We start from the raw sequence: 18,798 nt of genomic DNA, 5'->3' as shown, positions 1-18,798 counted from the left end.
AGTACATGTACAAGGTATACAAGTACATGTACAAGGTATACAAGTACACGTACAAGGTATACAAGTACACATACAAGGTATACAAGTACACATACAAGGTATACAAGTACATGTACAAGGTATACAGGCCTAGTTGACATCAATGACATACTACTATATAGAAAGCCCCTTGTTATACACAATATTTCGGACAAATAAGGTGAGTTTTGCCACCAGAATGCGACCCACACCAGATGACTAATACCCAGGTACCTATTTTACTGTTAGGTGAACATGGGCAGCAGGTCTCTTAAGGAAATATGTCCTAATATTTCCACCCGTACCGGGGATCGAACCAGGGACCTCAGTGTGTGTTAGGTAAGACACATATGTAGCAGTTAGGTATCTTTATTTCGAAACGTTTCGCCTACACAGTAGGCTTCATCAGTCGAGTACAGAAAAGTTGATAGAAGCAGAAGATACTTGAAGACGATGTAATCAGTCCATCACCCTTGAAGTTTTGAGGTGGTCAGTCCCTCAGTCTGGAGAAGAGCATTGTTCCGTTGTCTGAAACAATATTATTTCAGACTGTGGTGTCACAGTCGTAGGTGGTGTCACAGTCTTAGGTGGTGTCACAGTCGTAGGTGGTGTCACAGTCTTAAGTGGTGTCACAGTCTTAGGTGGTGTCACAGTCTTAGGTGGTGTCACAGTCTTAGGTGGTGTCACAGTCTTAGGTGGTGTCACAGTCTTAGGTGGTGTCACAGTCTTAGGTGGTGTCACAGTCTTAGGTGGTGTCACAGTCTTAGGTGGTGTCACAGTCTTAGGTGGTGTCGCAGTCTTAGGTGGTGCCACAGTCTTAGGTGGTGTCACAGTCTTAGGTGGTGTCACAGTCTTAGGTGGTGTCACAGTCTTAGGTGGTGTCACAGTCTTAGGTGGTGTCGCAGTCTTAGGTGGTGCCACAGTCCTAGGTGGTGTCACAGTCTTAGGTGGTGCCACAGTCGTAGGTGGTGCCACAGTCGTAGGTGGTGCCACAGTCGTAGGTGGTGCCACAGACGTAGGTGGTGTCACAGTCGTAGGTGGTGCCACAGTCGTAGGTGGTGCCACAGTCGTAGGTGGTGCCACAGTCGTAAGTGGTGTCACAGTCGTAGGTGGTGCCACAGTCGTAAGTGGTGTCACAGTCGTAGGTGGTGTCACAGTCGTAGGTGGTGTCACAGTCGTAGGTGGTGCCACAGTCGTAGGTGGTGCCACAGTCGTAGGTGGTGCCACAGTCGTAAGTGGTGTCACAGTCGTAAGTGGTGTCACAGTCGTAAGTGGTGTCACAGTCGTAGGTGCTGCCACAGTCGTAGGTGGTGCCACAGTCGTAAGTGGTGTCACAGTCGTAAGTGGTGTCACAGTCTTAGGTGGTGTCACAGTCGTAGGTGGTGTCACAGTCGTAGGTGGTGTCACAGTCTTAGGTGGTGTCACAGTCTTAGGTGGTGTCACAGTCTTAGGTGGTGCCACAGTCGTAAGTGGTGTCACAGTCGTAGGTGGTGCCACAGTCGTAAGTGGTGTCACAGTCGTAGGTGGTGCCACAGTCGTAGGTGGTGTCACAGTCGTAGGTGGTGCCACAGTCGTAAGTGGTGTCACAGTCGTAGGTGGTGCCACAGTCGTAGGTGGTGTCACAGTCGTAGGTGGTGCCACAGTCGTAAGTGGTGTCACAGTCGTAGGTGGTGCCACAGTCGTAGGTGGTGTCACAGTCGTAGGTGGTGCCACAGTCGTAAGTGGTGTCACAGTCGTAGGTGGTGCCACAGTCGTAGGTGGTGCCACAGTCGTAGGTGGTGTCACAGTCGTAGGTGGTGTCACAGTCGTAGGTGGTGTCACAGTCGTATGTGGTGTCACAGTCTTAGGTGGTGTCGCAGTCTTAGGTGGTGCCACAGTCTTAGGTGGTGCCACAGTCGTAGGTGGTGTCACAGTCGTAGGTGGTGTCACAGTCGTAGGTGGTGTCACAGTCGTAGGTGGTGTCACAGTCGTAGGTGGTGTCACAGTCGTAGGTGGTGTCACAGTCGTAGGTGGTGTCACAGTCGTAGGTGGTGTCACAGTCGTAGGTGGTGTCACAGTCGTAGGTGGTGTCACAGTCGTAGGTGGTGTCACAGTCGTAGGTGGTGTCACAGTCTTAGGTGGTGTCACAGTCGTAGGTGGTGTCACAGCCGTAGGTGGTGTCACAGTCGTAGGTGGTGTCATCCTCTCCAGGTATCGTTGGTCTTCATTTATATAATAAAGATTAGTTGAAAACACATCCACTGAAATTGCTTTAGCAATAGATTAGATTTTTTTGATCTTGTCACCGAAGTGGCTAGTTCATTGTGCACCTCACGTCGGATCCAGGAAAAAAGTCACAGGAAAATGCCGAAGAAAAAGGTCACAGAAAAAAAGGTCACGTCTTAACCTTACCTGGCCTGGTCACAGACCGGGCCACGGGGGCGTTGACCCCCGGAACTCTCTCCAGGTAAACTCCAGGTAAACCTATATAAAATGAGACCTTTTTTTTCCTAGAGAAAATTGGATACCCTCATAACCATCCTGTGGATGATTGCGCAAGATACACAATAGGCCTAGGAACTAGGCCCAAAAAAGTTAACAGAAGTACATCTGGATTTATATCTACAGTTCACTTATCTGTTACAAGCAAATCTAGAAAATCTGTTTAATATATCTAGTATCCTATTTTCATTAATATGTTGACAAGTCACCTAGACCTGGTCGTGGACCGGGCCACGGGGGCGTTGACCCCTGGAATGTCCTCCACTAATCGGCCTGAGGATCGACGACCCAAATGATTTCTTCATGAATGAGCCTCAAAACTCCATAAATGTATGCCAGATTTCCGACATTACTCTAACTCCGATAGATTTCGAAAAAGCCATTGACAACATGCCTATGCACTCAGCCCCGGGCCCAGACTCGTGGAACTCTGTTTTCATTAAGAACTGCAAGAAACCCCTCTCGCGTGCCCTAAGTACACTATGGAGGAGGAGCTTGGACATGGGTGAAATTCCACAGTCACTTAAAACAACGGATATAGCCCCACTCCATAAAGGTGGCAGCAAAGCATTAGCTAAGAACTATAGACCAATAGCTCTGACGTCCCACATCATAAAAATCTTTGAAAGACTGCTAAGAAGCAGGATTGCAGATCACCTGGATTCCCAAAATCTGCACAATCCAGGGCAACATGGGTTCAGGGCAGGTCGCTCCTGCCTCTCACAACTACTGGATCACTATGATATGGCCTTGGATGCACTGGAAGAAAACGAGAATGCAGATGTAATATACACAGACTTTGCAAAAGCATTTGACAAATGCGATCATGGCGTAATAGCCCATAAAATACGTGCTAAAAGAATAACTGGGAAAGTGGGGAGATGGATCTTCAACTTCCTAACAAATCGAACACAAAGAGTAGTGGTCAACTGAGTTAAATCGGAGGCTGCCATAGTGAAGAGCTCTGTTCCACAAGGCACAGTACTCGCCCCCATCTTATTCCTTATCCTCATATCAGACATAAACAGAGATGTACACCACAGCACCGTATCATCCTTTGCGGATGATACTAGGATCTGCATGAGGCTGTCATCTGCCGAGGACGCGGTTAACCTCCAAGAAGATATAAACAAAGTTTTCCAGTGGGCAACGGTAAACAATATGATGTTCAATGAGGACAAATTCCAACTACTCCGTTATGGAAAACTGGAGGAGATAATAACTAGAACAGAGTATACTACTGACTCCGGCCATACAATAGAGCGGAAAAATAATGTAAGGGACCTGGGAGTAGTAATGTCTGAGGATCTCACTTTCAAGGATCACATCAGTGCCACGATCGCACGTGCAAAGAAAATGATAGGATGGATAATGAGAACGTTCAAAACGAGAGATGCCAAGCCAATGATGATCCTTTTCAAATCACTTGTTCTCTCTAGGCTGGAATACTGCTGTACATTAACATCTCCATACAAAGCAGGTGAAATCGCAGATCTAGAGAGTGTACAGAGATCCTTTACTGCACGTATAAGTTCTGTCAAGCACCTTAACTACTGGGAACGCCTGGAAACACTTGACTTGTACTCGTTGGAACGCAGGAGGGAGAGATATATCATAATCTACACTTGGAAAATCTTGGAAGGAATGGTCCCAAATCTGCACACAGAAATCACTCCCTACGAAAGTAAAAGACTGGGCAGGCGATGCAAAATGCCCCCAATAAAAAGTAGGGGCGCCATTGGTACACTAAGGGAAAACACCATAAGTGTCCGGGGCCCAAAACTGTTCAACAGCCTCCCATCAAGCATTAGGGGAATTGCCAATAAACCCCTGGCTGCCTTCAAGAGAGAGCTGGACAGATACCTAAAGTCAGTGCCGGATCAGCCGGGCTGTGGCTCGTACGTTGGACTGCGTGCGGCCAGCAGTAACAGCCTAGTTGATCAGGCCCTGATCCATCGGGAGGCCTGGTCATGGACCGGGCCGCGGGGGCGTTGATCCCCGGAATAACCTCCAGGTAACCTCCAGGTAAGTAGACTCCAGATAGATTAGGCTATTATGCTGTCTATTGGTTTGGTAATAGAGTTGTGGATGAGTGGAACAAACCCAAGTAGCGTCACTAAAGCTAAGAATCTCCTGTAGCTTCAATAATAAATTAGATAAGTGCACGAGTGTGAGTTAGACCTGCGTAGCATAGGCCAGTAGGCCTATAGTGCCCTCCTTTCATTTCTATGCTCAAAAGGGATGAATTAATGCTGAAGATGGAATGGGATACTGATGCATGGGGAGATGGGAACAAAAGCCCATGGGTATTTAAGAATGGATCTTACGGAAGGAGAAGGAGGCAAGAGTGAAAGGAAGGAGTTACATGTGAGAGGAGAAAGGAGTAGGGGAAGGAATGGTGGGTAGGGAATGGGAGGGTAGAGGAAGAAGGTGGGGTATTTAGGGAAGGCGGTGGGTTGGGCTAGCACCCTAGAGGATGTGGGTTGGGGTTGACGGTGGGGGTAGTAGTGAAGATGGTACCTAGAGAGGTCGTAGGTCATGGTCCTCACCCACCCCCACCTGCCGCTGCTGCTGCTGCTTCTGCTGCTGTTACTGTTGCTGCTGCTGCTCCTGCTGCTGCTGCTGCTGCTGTTACTGTTGCTGCTGCTGCTCCTGCTGCTGTTACTGTTGCTGCTGCTGTTACTGTTGCTGCTGCCGTTACTGTTGCTGCTGCTGCTGTTGCTGCTCCTGCTGCTGTTACTGTTGCTGCTGCTGTTACTGTTGCTGCTGCTGCTGCTACTACTACTGATGCTGCTCCCGCTGCTGTTACTGTTGCTGCTGCTGTTACTGTTGTTGCTGCTGCTGCTCCTGCTCCTGCTGCTGTTACTGTTGCTGCTGCTGTTGCTGCTCCTGCTGCTGTTACTGGTGCTGCTTCTACTACTGCTGTTGTTTTTATGCTGTTGCTACTGTTATTGCTGTTGCTGCTGTTTTCCTACTGTTGTTGCTGCTGCTGATAAAGGTGCAGTTCTTGCTGCATATCTTCCTCTCTTCCTTTCTCTCTCCCTCTTACAATAAACCTTCTCCTTCTCCATGACTGTACAAGACCGTCCACCTTCTCTTCAAGTTCTTCCCACTCTCCGCCACACCTACGCCTGTCGAAGTCACCGAAGGAGGTATTCCAGCAGCAGCTGCAGCCCACCACCCACTCCAGCTGCTGAAGAAGGAGTAAGATGGAGGTCTCCACCCCTGAGACCACTCCAGCAGCTCTAAAAGGTATCCCAAAGAGCTCCTTATCACCCTCCCTCCAGCTCTCTACTTCCACTTCCAGAGGACACCAAAGGATTCTTATCCCGTTCAGAGTGCTACCTCTCTCTCTCTCTCTCTCTCTCTCTCTCTCTCTCTCTCTCTCTCTCTCTCTTATATATACAATCCATCCACCAGGGATGTGACCCATCCACCACGGATGTGACCCATCCACCACGGATGTGACCCATCCACCAGGAATCTGACCCATCCACCAGGTATCTGACCCATCCACCAGGTATCTGACCCATCCACCAGGTATCTGACCCATCCACCAGGTATCTAACCCATCCACCAGGTATCTAACCCATCCACCAGGTATCTGACCCATCCACCAGGTATCTAACCCATCCACCACGGATCTGACCCATCCACCAGGTATCTAACCCATCCACCAGGGATCTGACCCATCCACCAGGTATCTAACCCATCCACCAGGTATCTAACCCATCCACCAGGTATCTAACCCATCCACCAGGTATCTAACCCATCCACCAGGTATCTGACCCATCCACCAGGTATCTAACCCATCCACCAGGTATCTAACCCATCCACCAGGGATGTGACCCATCCACCAGGGATGTGACCCATCCACCAGGGATGTGACCCATCCACCAGGGATGTGACCCATCCACCAGGGATGTGACCCATCCACCAGGGATGTGACCCATCCACCAGGGATGTGACCCATCCACCAGGTATCTAACCCATCCACCAGGTATCTGACCCATCCACCAGGGATGTGACCCATCCACCAGGGATGTGACCCATCCACCAGGGATCTAACACATCCACCAGGGATGTGACCCATCCACCACGGATGTGACCCATCCACCACGGATGTGACCCATCCACCAGGGATGTGACCCATCCACCAGTGATCTAACCCATCCACCAGTGATCTAACCCATCCACCAGGTATCTAACCCATCCACCAGGGATGTGACCCATCCACCAGGGATGTGACCCATCCACCAGGGATGTGACCCATCCACCAGGGATGTGACCCATCCACCAGGGATGTGACCCATCCACCAGGGATGTGACCCATCCACCAGGGATGTGACCCATCCACCAGGGATGTGACCCATCCACCAGGGATGTGACCCATCCACCAGTGATCTAACCCATCCACCAGGTATCTAACCCATCCACCAGGGATCTAACACATCCACCAGGGATGTGACCCATCCACCAGGGATGTGACCCATCCACCAGGGATGTGACCCATCCACCAGGGATGTGACCCATCCACCAGGGATGTGACCCATCCACCAGTGATCTAACCCATCCACCAGGGATGTGACCCATCCACCAGTGATCTAACCCATCCACCAGGGATGTGACCCATCCACCAGTGATCTAACCCATCCACCAGGGATGTGACCCATCCACCAGTGATCTAACCCATCCACCAGGGATGTGACCCATCCACCAGTGATCTAACCCATCCACCAGGGATGTGACCCATCCACCAGGGATGTGACCCATCCACCAGGGATGTGACCCATCCACCAGGGATGTGACCCATCCACCAGGGATGTGACCCATCCACCAGGGATGTGACCCATCCACCAGGGATGTGACCCATCCACCAGGGATGTGACCCATCCACCAGGGATGTGACCCATCCACCAGGGATGTGACCCATCCACCAGGGATGTGACCCCCTCACACCATAACAACTCCACACCACAAATAACTAAACAAAATATTCTATGTTTGTTCCCAACTAAGTAAATTTTTCTCCCGAGTGTTGAGTGCTTTTATTGGCTGTTGTTAACGTCAGTCTGGTGTTATTGTTACTACCTCAACACTTAAGTGCAACTCAAAATTATAATATATTTAGACTTTTTTTTTGGGGGGGGGAACTTTCGCCAACTCAAAATTTCCATTTTTAAATTAATTTTCAAAAAAGTCGTCTTGTGGGTCCAATTTCTGATATACTAAATAAATTTTAGAAAAATATCTCAATCTGGGAGAAAATATGTATGTTAGTTTTTATATATAACGATGTTTCGAGCATTAGTCAACATGATAAAGCTAAGTTTCGGTCGAAAAGTCGGGGTGCACATATCTGTTTTGCCCGGTGTTGTAGTCGACGATGAATCCGTAAGATGAACTGCCAAATAAGATCATCATTTTCACTCATTTTCATCATTATTCATCAAGTTTATTATCATTCTCATCATTATTCATCAAGTTTATTATCATTCTCATCATTATTCATCAACTTGATTACCATTCTCATCAGGCAGCTGCTTTCTCACCATCGTTAACAGACAAAAGAAATCTGTATTCTGGTGGTGGAGGAACAGGTGATGGTCAGCTGTCGTAGTGAGGGGGGGAAGGAGAGGGGAGGGAAGGAGAGGGGAGGGAAGGAGAGGGGAGGGAAGGAGAGGGAGGGAAGGAGAGGGGAGGGAAGGAGAAGGTAGGAGAGGGGAGGAAAGGAGAAGGTAGGAGAGGGGAGGGAAGGAGAAGGTAGGAGAGGGGAGGGAAGGAGAGGGGAGGGAAGGAGACGGTAGGAGAGGGGGGGAAGGAGACGAAAGGAGAAGGTAGAAGAGGAGAGGGAAGGAGAGGGGAGGAAAGGAGAAGGTAGGAGAGGGGAGGGAAGGCGAAGGTAGGAGAGGGGAGGGAAGGAGACGAAAGGAGAAGGTAGAAGAGGGGAGGGAAGGAGAAGGTAGGAGAGGGGAGGAAGAAGAGAGGAGGGAAGGAGAGGGAAGGGAAGAAGAGGGAAAGGAAGGGAAGCTAGAGAGTATAGGAGAAGAAACAAAAGAACAAGAGAGGGATCGAACTGAGGCACAATACCGTGACTGTAACAACACACAAACAACCCGCACAGAGAGAACCTCGCCACGACATTTCGCCCCAACTTGGACCATTAATAAGTCACACCGAAAAGTCGTCATAAGTTTCTCTGTCGCATGTGCGGGTTATTTAAGAACATAAGAATGGAGGAACACTGCAGAAGGCCTACTGGCCCATACAAGGCAAGTCCTTATCAAAACGACCACTACCCAAAGCTACCTAAGAACAGCCTAGTTGATCAGGCCCTGATCCATCGGGAGGCCTGGTCATGGACCGGGCCGCGGGGGCGTTGATCCCCGGAATAACCTCCAGGTAACCTCCAGGTAACCAGGTAAGAATTAACTCCCTACCCAAGAATTAACTCCCTACCCAAGAATTAACTCCCTACCCAAGAATTAACTCCCTACCCAAGAATTAACTCCCTATCCAAGAATTAACTCCCTACCCAAGAATTAACTCCCTATCCAAGAATTAACTCCCTACCCAAGAATTAACTCCCTACCCAAGAATTAACTTTGTGTACTGAAAGAGATATGGGGGTATTTAGTGAACAGGTTGTTAGGTAAGACACATATGCAACAGTTAGGTATCTTTATTTCGAAACGTTTCGCCTACACAGTAGGCTTCTTCAGTCGAGTACAGAAAAGTTGATAGAAGCAGAAGATACTTGAAGACGATGTAATCAGTCCATCACCCTTGAAGTTTTGAGGTGGTCAGTCCCTCAGTCTGGAGAAGAGTATTGTTCCATAGTCTGAGACAATATGGAGTTGAAGTGACAGGATGGAGCCTTATATAGCGCCAGGAGGTGAGATGTAGGTCACTAGTAGAGGTAAGAATGTGGTCCTTGGGAGGTCAGGTCCCTCTCAAATCCAGCCGTTCTCACTAGCAGAAGTTATCCAAGTTGAAGAAGCCTACTGTGTAGGCGAAACGTTTCGAAATAAAGATACCTAGCTGTTGTATATGTGTCTTACCTAACAACCTGTCGGTATTTTATACCATTTTAATGTTCAGTGGACAGAATACTATAGAATAAGTGTGGCAAAGACACACAAGAGTAAACGAGAAAGATAAACGAGGAGTAGGAGAGGAAACTAGAGAAAGAGAAGTATATAGAGAAAGAAGGAAACAATTGTCTGGTGGTTCCTAGCTACAGGAGAGACAGGACGGCCTTCAGAGCGCATCTTGAGTCCCAAGACACCAGCATCTCTGCTATCTTTGAGATCAAGACATTGAAGTCCGGCAACAGCATCCCGGAAGCTGCCACTTGTATACAATTTTATTATGGAGGTTTTTATGGTTCCTAGGCAACGCTAGACCAAAAATAGTTCTGTATAATCTTATGGACACTTGTAAGGCGTAGTTCTGAGGGGTTGGTCGTAGCGGGATCCGGAAATAGCGGTGTTGGGAGTAACGAGGTTCCAGTGGAACCCACTGCTAGGGAAAGTTCTCCAAGATTAGCCATTTATTTTTCATACGGAGAAAGTTGAGTAAACACACACACACACACACACACACACACACACACACACAGACACACACACACACACACACACACACACACACACACACACACACACACACACACACACACACACACACACACACACACACACACACACACACACACACACACACACACACACACACACACACACACACACACACACGTTCGCGATTGTATTTTATATGTATATATATATGTCGTGCCGAATAGGTAAAATTGGTCAATTAGCAAGAACTCATTTAAAATTAAGTCCTTTCTAAAATTTTCTCTTATGCATTTAAATATATATATTTTTTTCATTTGTGTTAATGAAAAATTAATAATTTTATATCAAAAGAATCTTAGAAAACTTTCGCTTGTCTTATTCGGCAAGAAGTGCGTTGCTATATATATATATATATATATATATATATATATATATATATATATATATATATATATATATATATATATATATATATATATGTATATATGTGTGTGTGTGTGTGTGTGTGTGTGTGTGTGTGTGTGTGTGTGTGTGTGTGTGTGTGTGTGTGTGTGTGTGTGTGTATGTGTATGTGTGTGTATGTGTATGTGTGTGTATGTGTGTGTGTGTGTGTGTGTGTGTGTGTGTGTGTGTGTGTGTGTGTGTGTGTGTGTGTGTGTGTGTGTGTGTGTGTGTGTGTGTGTGTGTGTGTGTGTGTGTGTGTGTGTGTGTGTGTGTGTGTGTGTGTGTGTGTGTGTGTGTGTGTGTGTACTCACTTAATTGTACTCACCTAATTGTGGTTGCAGGGGTCGAGACTCAGCTCCTGGCCCCGCCTCTTCACTGATCGCTACTAGGTCCTCTCCCTCTCTGCTTCCTGAGCTTTGTCATACCTCTTCTTAAAACTATCTATGGTTCCTGCCTCCACTACTTCACTTGCTAGGCTATTCCACTTCCTGACGACTCTATGACTGAAGAAATACTTCCTAACATCCCTGTGACTCGTCTGAGTCTTCAGCTTCCAGTTGTGACCCCTCGTTTCTGTGTCCCATCTCTGGAACATCCTATCTCTGTCCACCTTGTCTATTCCCCTCAGTATCTTGTATGTCGTTATCATGTCTCCCCTGACTCTTCTGTCCTCCAGTGTCGTCAGTCCGATTTCCCTCAACCTTTCCTCGTACGACATTCCCCTGAGCACTGGGACTAGCCTTGTTGCAAACCTTTGTACTTTCTCTAACTTCTTGACGTGCTTGACCAGGTGTGGGTTCCAGACTGGTGCTGCATACTCCAGTATGGGCCTAACATACACAGTGTACAGTGTCTTGAACGATTCCTTATTTAGGTATCGGAACGCCATTCTCAGGTTTGCCAGGCGCCCGTATGCTGCAGCAGTTATTTGGTTGATGTGTGCCTCCGGTGACGTGCTCGGTGTTATGGCCACCCCAAGGTCTTTCTCCCTGAGTGAGGTCTGTAGTCTTTGTCCACCTAGCCTATACTCTGTCTGCGGTCTTCTTTGCCCCTCCCAAATCTTCATGACTTTGCATTTGGCTGGATTGAATTCGAGAAGCCAGTTTCTGGACCACATGTCCAGCCTGTCCAGGTCTCTTTGCAGTCCTGCCTCATCCTCATCCGATTTAATTCTCCTCATCAACTTCACATCATCTGCGAATAGGGGCACTTCAGAGTCTATTCCTTCTATAATGTCGTTCGCATATATCAAAAATAGCACTGGTCCTAGAACTGACCCCTGTGGGACCCCGCTCGTCACAGGCGCCCACTGTCATGCCTCTTCACGTACCATGACTCGTTGCTGCCTCCCTGTCAGGCATTCCCTGATCCATTGCAGTGCCCTCCCTGTTATATGCGCCTGATCCTCCAGCTTCTGCACTAATCTCTTGTGGGGAACTGTGTCTAAGGCCTTCCTGCAGTCTAGGAAAACGCAATCAACCCACCCCTCTCTCTCGTGTCTTACTTCTGTTACCTTGTCATAAAACTCCAGGAGGTTTGTGACACAGGATTTGCCTTCCATGAACCCATGCTGGTTTTCATTTATAATCTTGTTCCATTCCAGGTGGTCCACCACTCTCCTCCTGATAATCTTCTCCATGACTTTGCACACAATACATGTCAGAGACACAGGTCTGTAGTTTAGTGCCTCATTTCTGTTTCCTTTCTTAAATATGGGGACTACATTAGCTGTCTTCCATTTCTCAGGTAGTTGCCCAGTTTCAAGGGATGTGTTAAAGATTGTGGTTAGGGGCACGCACAGCATCTCTGCTCCTTCTCTGAGGACCCATGGGGAGATGTCCGGTCCCATCGCCTTTGAGGTATCAAGGTCACTTAGCAGCTTTTGCACCTCCTCCTCGGTTGTTCGTATGTCATCCAACACTTGTTGGTATATTCCCTCTTGATGTTCCCTTTTGTGCTGTCTTCCCACAGCCCTTCCTGTCTCTACTGTAAAAACTTCCTTAAATCTCCTGTTTACCTCCTCACATACCTCCTGATCATTTCTTGTGAGTTCTCCACTTTCTGTCCTTAATCTGATCACCTGGTCTTTGACTGTTGTCTTCCTCCTGATGTGGCTATACAACAGTTTCGGGTCAGTCTTGATTTTCGATGCTATGTCATTTTCATACTGTCGCTGGGCCTCCCTCCTTACCTGTGCGTACTCGTTCCTGGCTCTGCAACTAATCTCCCTATTTTCGTGTATTCTCTGCCTTCTGTACTTTTTCCATTCTCTATTGCACTTTGTTTTTGCCTCCTTACACCGTCGGGTAAACCAGGGGCTCGTTCTGGTCTTCCCGTTGTTACTGTTGCCCTTGGGAATAAACCTTTCCACTGCCTCCTTGCATTTTGTTGTTACATATTCCATCATTTCATTTACTGGCTTTCCTGCCAGTTCTCTGTCCCACTCGACCTCCCGCAGGAAGTTCTTCAACCCTATGTAGTCCCCTCTTTTATAGTCAGGCTTTTCCCATTCAACTCCTGTTACTCTCTCCACTTGCAGCTCTACTATATATTCAAAGCACAGAACCACGTGGTCGCTAGCTCCTAGGGGACTCTCATACGTAATGTCCTCAATGTCTGAACTGCCCAGAGTGAACACAAGGTCCAATCTTGCTGGTTCATCCTCCCCTCTCACTCTGGTAGTGTCCTTAACATGTTGGTGCATGAGGTTTTCCAGCACCACATCCAACATCCTGGCTCTCCATGTTTCGGGACCCCTATGTGGCTCCAGGTTTTCCCAGTCGATCTCCCTGTGGTTGAAATCCCCCATAACCAGCAACTTTGCTCTGCTGGAATGAGCTCTTCTTGCCACCTCAGCAAGTGTGTCCACCATTGCTCTGTTGCTCTCTTCATATTCCTCTCTTGGCCTCCTGCAGTTATGTGTGTGTGTGTGTGTGTGTGTGTGTGTGTGTGTGTGTGTGTGTGTGTGTGTGTGTGTGTGTGTGTGTGTGTGTGTGTGTGTGTGTGTGTGTATAATTGCAAAACAACCACTGAACCACTGTGAACAAATAACAGCGAAACATAATTTGATAAAGCTCTACACAGAGCGAAATAAAACTTAATAAAGCTCTACACAGAGCGAAACTTGATAAAGCTCTACATAGATAGAAATATAACTAAGATAAGGTATACACAGAGTGAAGCACAGAGTAATAAAAGTCGGTTGTACAATATTACGTTTTATTCACAATAGATGAGTGTTTGTTAGTGTGTGAAGGTTCAGTCTTAAGTAATAAGAGAAACAAACTGGTGACGCATCTTGGTGGTGCCAGAGTAATAAAATAATTTAGGTAATTGTTTAGTGAGACTTAGAGATTATCTGTGTAATAACTTGGTAGTTAATTACACACACACACTCACACACACACAGACACACATAAACACTCACACACACTCACAAACGCACACACACACACAGACACACACACGCTCACACACGCACACACACTCACACACACACACAGACACACATAAACACTCACACACACTCACACACGCACACACACTCACACTCACACACGCACACACACTCACACACACACACACACACACTCACACACACGCACACACACTCACACACGCACACACACAGACAAACATACACTCACACACACACACACACACACACACACACACACACACACACACACACACACACACACACACACACACGCACAAACACTCTCACACACACACACACTCACACACACACACTCACACACACACACACACACACACACACACACGCACACACACACACACACACATACACACACACACACACACACACAGACACACACACACACACACACACACACACACACACACACACACACACACACACACACACACACACACACACACACACACACACACACACACACACACACTTCATCTGTAAATTAACTAAAGTAGGATAAAGACTCTTAGCTTATAAATGAGCTGAAACAGGATAGCAGCTCTTATCCTGTCACTGAACTGGATAACACTTTTCAGAATACGAGCTGTGGTAGGATAACAGGTTTTAACCTGTAAATGAACTCAGGTTGGATAACATCTCGAAGCCTGTAAATGGCCCAAGGCTGGATAACAGCAGTTAGCTTGTAAATGACATAAGGCTGGATAACAGCTGTAAGCCTGTAAATGATCTAAGGCTGGATAACAGCTGTTAGCCTGTAAATGACCTAAGGCTGGATAACAGCAGTTAGCCTGTAAATGATCTAAGGCTGGATAACAGCTGTTAGCCTGTAAATGATCTAAGGCTGGATAACAGCAGTTAGCCTGTAAATGACCTAAGGCTGGATAACAGCAGTTAGCCTGTAAATTCAACAGAGTCCACACACACAAATCCCTTCTCAGAGTACACAAAATGCAGTGACACCTTTGGTTCTCCTCTTAATCCCATAAATACATCCTCCTCACCTGTGTACGACTTTAGGGTACACTCAAGTAATTCCCAGGGAACTAAGCTTTGATTAGTACCCATGTCCCTTAACATCACGATTTTCTCTGCGGACGTCTTAGCAAATGATAACTCTCTCTCTGGTCAGAATGGTGCATCGGCCGCTGTAACGAAGCCTTTACTTATCCTGTCGTTGCTAGTTTTTCACTCTGTCTTCGTGGCTGTGGTATCTCCTAGTCAGGGCCCAGGGCACTGCCCAGAGCTAGTTGCTACTTCCTGGGTGGTTGGGTTCGCCAGGAAAGAGGACAGATTAGATTTGGATTTTGCTACCGGAATGGCTAGTTTATTGTGTTCCTCATATCCATCCTGTGGATGGTAGTGGCTAGTTTATTGTGTTCCTCATATCCATCCTGTGGATGGTAGTGGCTAGTTTATTGTGTACCTCATATCCATCCAGTGGATGGTAGTGGCTAGTTTATTGTGTTCCTCATATCCATCCTGTGGATGGTAGTGGCTAGTTTATTGTGTTCCTCATATCCATCCTGTGGATGGTAGTGGCTAGTTTATTGTGTTCCTCATATCCATCCTGTGGATGGTAGTGGCTAGTTTATGGTGTACCTCATATCCATCCTGTGGATGGTAGTGGCTAGTTTATTGTGTACCTCATATCCATCCTGTGGATGGTAGTGGCTAGTTTATTGTGTACCTTATATCCATCCTGTGGATGGTAGTGGCTAGTTTATGGTGTACCTCATATCCATCCTGTGGATGGTAGTGGCTAGTTTATTGTGTACCTCATATCCATCCTGTGGATGGTAGTGGCTAGTTTATTGTGTACCTCATATCCATCCTGTGGATGGTAGTGGCTAGTTTATTGTGTACCTCATATCCATCCTGTGGATGGTAGTGGCTAGTTTATAGTGTACCTCATATCCATCCTGTGGATGGTAGTGGCTAGTTTATTGTGTACCTCATATCCATCCTGTGGATGGTAGTGCAAGAACATATGGATACACCAAAGGTCTAGGAACTAGTGAGATAGAAGACAGTCTTCTGACATGAGGATCTAATTCCAATAGATCAGCTGAGGCTTAACCTCCTGAAGAGAATATACAAGGAATACAAATCTACAACACAATAACTGGAAGAATACACAAAGGCAAGAATATATCTTGTAATATAGACGTTTTGGGAGACTTTTCACCCCGTGTAGAGCTTTACCAAAAGCTCTACACAGAGCGAAACATCGTCTCAATAAAACCCTTCCCACAACGACACTCGGATAATGTACCAGTAATTAATAGACATTCGCTAATATAATAGAAATAGTTTTTCTCGGAGTATACCCGTGGTATACCACACCGATGGTATACCAAACGGATGGTATACCATACCGACAAGCACAGTGAGACAAAGTAATAATACACAAAGTTCCTAATATATCTTATTAAGTTCTCAACAGCGAAGCCAAAAATCCCAGTTTATTACTGGTGCTTCCAGACCAATAACATCGTAGACGTTTAATTATACACGTCCTACGAGGTACACACGGGTCCTCTACCACGCGATTAAACCTTCGTTAAAACGTGGTTTTATAGACCATTTCCGTACATTAAACATATTTTTTTTAAGATTACTGACTCGTGAGTTTTAACACGAGAAAAAACACTCGAGATTTTTTTAAAAAAATCCTTGACACACGATTATTTTTTTATTTTGATATAAAGTCTCTATTTACTAATATAGACGATAGATATTTGTCTAGATAATAATGTAAAAAAAGTTAATAGACAAAATGCTTCGTAATTTTTATTACTAGAAATATAAGAGTGTTGTTCCGTATTTACTGGGAAAATTTATACAGAAACAGGGATGTGATAGTCAAGCATTGGTACCTTAACCAATGATACCATTGGTACCTTAACCAATGATACCATTTGTACCTTAACCAATGATACCATTGGTACCTTAACCAATGATACCATTGGTACCTTAACCAATGATACCATTGGTACCTTAACCAATGATACCATTGGTACCTTAACCAATGATACCATTGGTACCTTAACAAATGCTTCCATTGGTGCCTTAACCAATGCTTCCATTGGTACCTTAACCAATGATACCATTGGTACCTTAACCAATGCTTCCATTGGTGCCTTAACCAATGCTTCCATTGGTACCTTAACCAATGCTTCCATTGGTACCTTAACCAATGCTTCCATTGGTACCTTAACCAATGATACCATTGGTACCTTAACCAATGATACCATTGGTACCTTAACCAATGATACCATTGGTACCTTAACCAATGATACCATTGGTACCTTAACCAATGATACCATTGGTACCTTAACCAATGATACCATTGGTACCTTAACCAATGATACCATTGGTACCTTAACCAATGATACCATTGGTACCTTAACCAATGATACCATTGGTACCTTAACCAATGATACCATTGGTACCTTAACCAATGATACCATTGGTACCTTAACCAATGCTTCCATTGGTGCCTTAACCAATGATACCATTGGTACCTTAACCAATGATACCATTGGTACCTTAACCAATGATACCATTGGTACCTTAACCAATGATACCATTGGTACCTTAACCAATGCTTCCATTGGTACCTTAACCAATGATACCATTGGTACCTTAACCAATGCTTCCATTGGTACCTTAACCAATGCTTCCATTGGTGCCTTAAACAATGCTTCCATTGGTACCTTAACCAATGCCTCCATTGGTACCTTAACCAATGATACCATTGGTACTTTAACCAATGATACCATTGGTACCTTAACCAATGCTTCCATTGGTACCTTAACCAATGATACCATTGGTACCTTAACCAATGCTTCCAATGGTACCTTAACCAATACTTCCACTGCACATTATGAGGCAGAATGGTCAAAGCTAAACGGTTAATGTGTTGTCATTATGCTGACAACTTAACCGGGTACCATTATTCTTGCAATATCTAAATTCAAGGCATTGTGATGTCGAATTTACAGATTCTCTTGTATTGTAGAGATAAAGCCACTGCATGACACCTGTTTCATTCTTCACTCAATTTGGGTTTGAATTACAAGCGAAACACTGACATTTCGTTGACAGTCTTGTGAGTCGCTGCAATGTTGATCAGTGGTTCAGAGAACCGACAGGTTGATAGACGGTTCAGAGAACCGACAGGTTGATAGACGGTTCAGAGAACCGACAGGTTGATAGACGGTTCAGAGAACCGACAGGTTGATAAACGGTGTAGAGACCCGACAGATTGATAGACGGTTCAGAGAACCGACAGGTTGATAGACGGTTCAGAGAACCGACAGGTTGATAGACGGTTCAGAGAACCGACAGGTTGATAAACGGTGTAGATACCCGACAGGTTGATAGACGGTTCAGAGACCCGATAGGTTGATAAACGGTGCAGAGAACCGACAGGTTGATAGACGGTTCAGAGAACCGACAGGTTGATAGACGGTTCAGAGAACCGACAGGTTGATAGACGGTTCAGAGAACCGACAGGTTGATAGACGGTTCAGAGAACCGACAGGTTGATAAACGGTGTAGAGACCCGACAGGTTGATAGACGGTTCAGAGAACCGACAGGTTGATAGACGGTTCAGAGAACCGACAGGTTGATAGACGGTTCAGAGAACCGACAGGTTGATAGACGGTTCAGAGAACCGACAGGTTGATAAACGGTGTAGAGACCCGACAGGTTGATAGACGGTTCAGAGAACCGACAGGTTGATAGACGGTTCAGAGAACCGACAGGTTGATAGACGGTTCAGAGAACCGACAGGTTGATAGACGGTTCAG

The 18,798-nt window shown here is 46.2% G+C and overlaps 1 protein-coding gene across 1 annotated transcript in view; it reads right to left on the bottom strand.

Annotated features, from left to right (window-relative positions):
- The window catches only part of LOC138855428 (uncharacterized), a 210,651-nt gene that overhangs the window by 109,345 nt on the left and 82,508 nt on the right, over positions 1 to 18,798 (bottom strand). The gene's annotated exons all lie outside the window — the stretch shown is intronic.

The sequence above is a fragment of the Cherax quadricarinatus genome, chromosome 94 (genome assembly GCF_038502225.1).
Source record: "Cherax quadricarinatus isolate ZL_2023a chromosome 94, ASM3850222v1, whole genome shotgun sequence".
Lineage (NCBI taxonomy): Eukaryota > Metazoa > Arthropoda > Malacostraca > Decapoda > Parastacidae > Cherax > Cherax quadricarinatus.
Note: the sequence above shows the minus strand (reverse complement) of the source record. Positions and strands in the feature narration are given on the sequence as shown.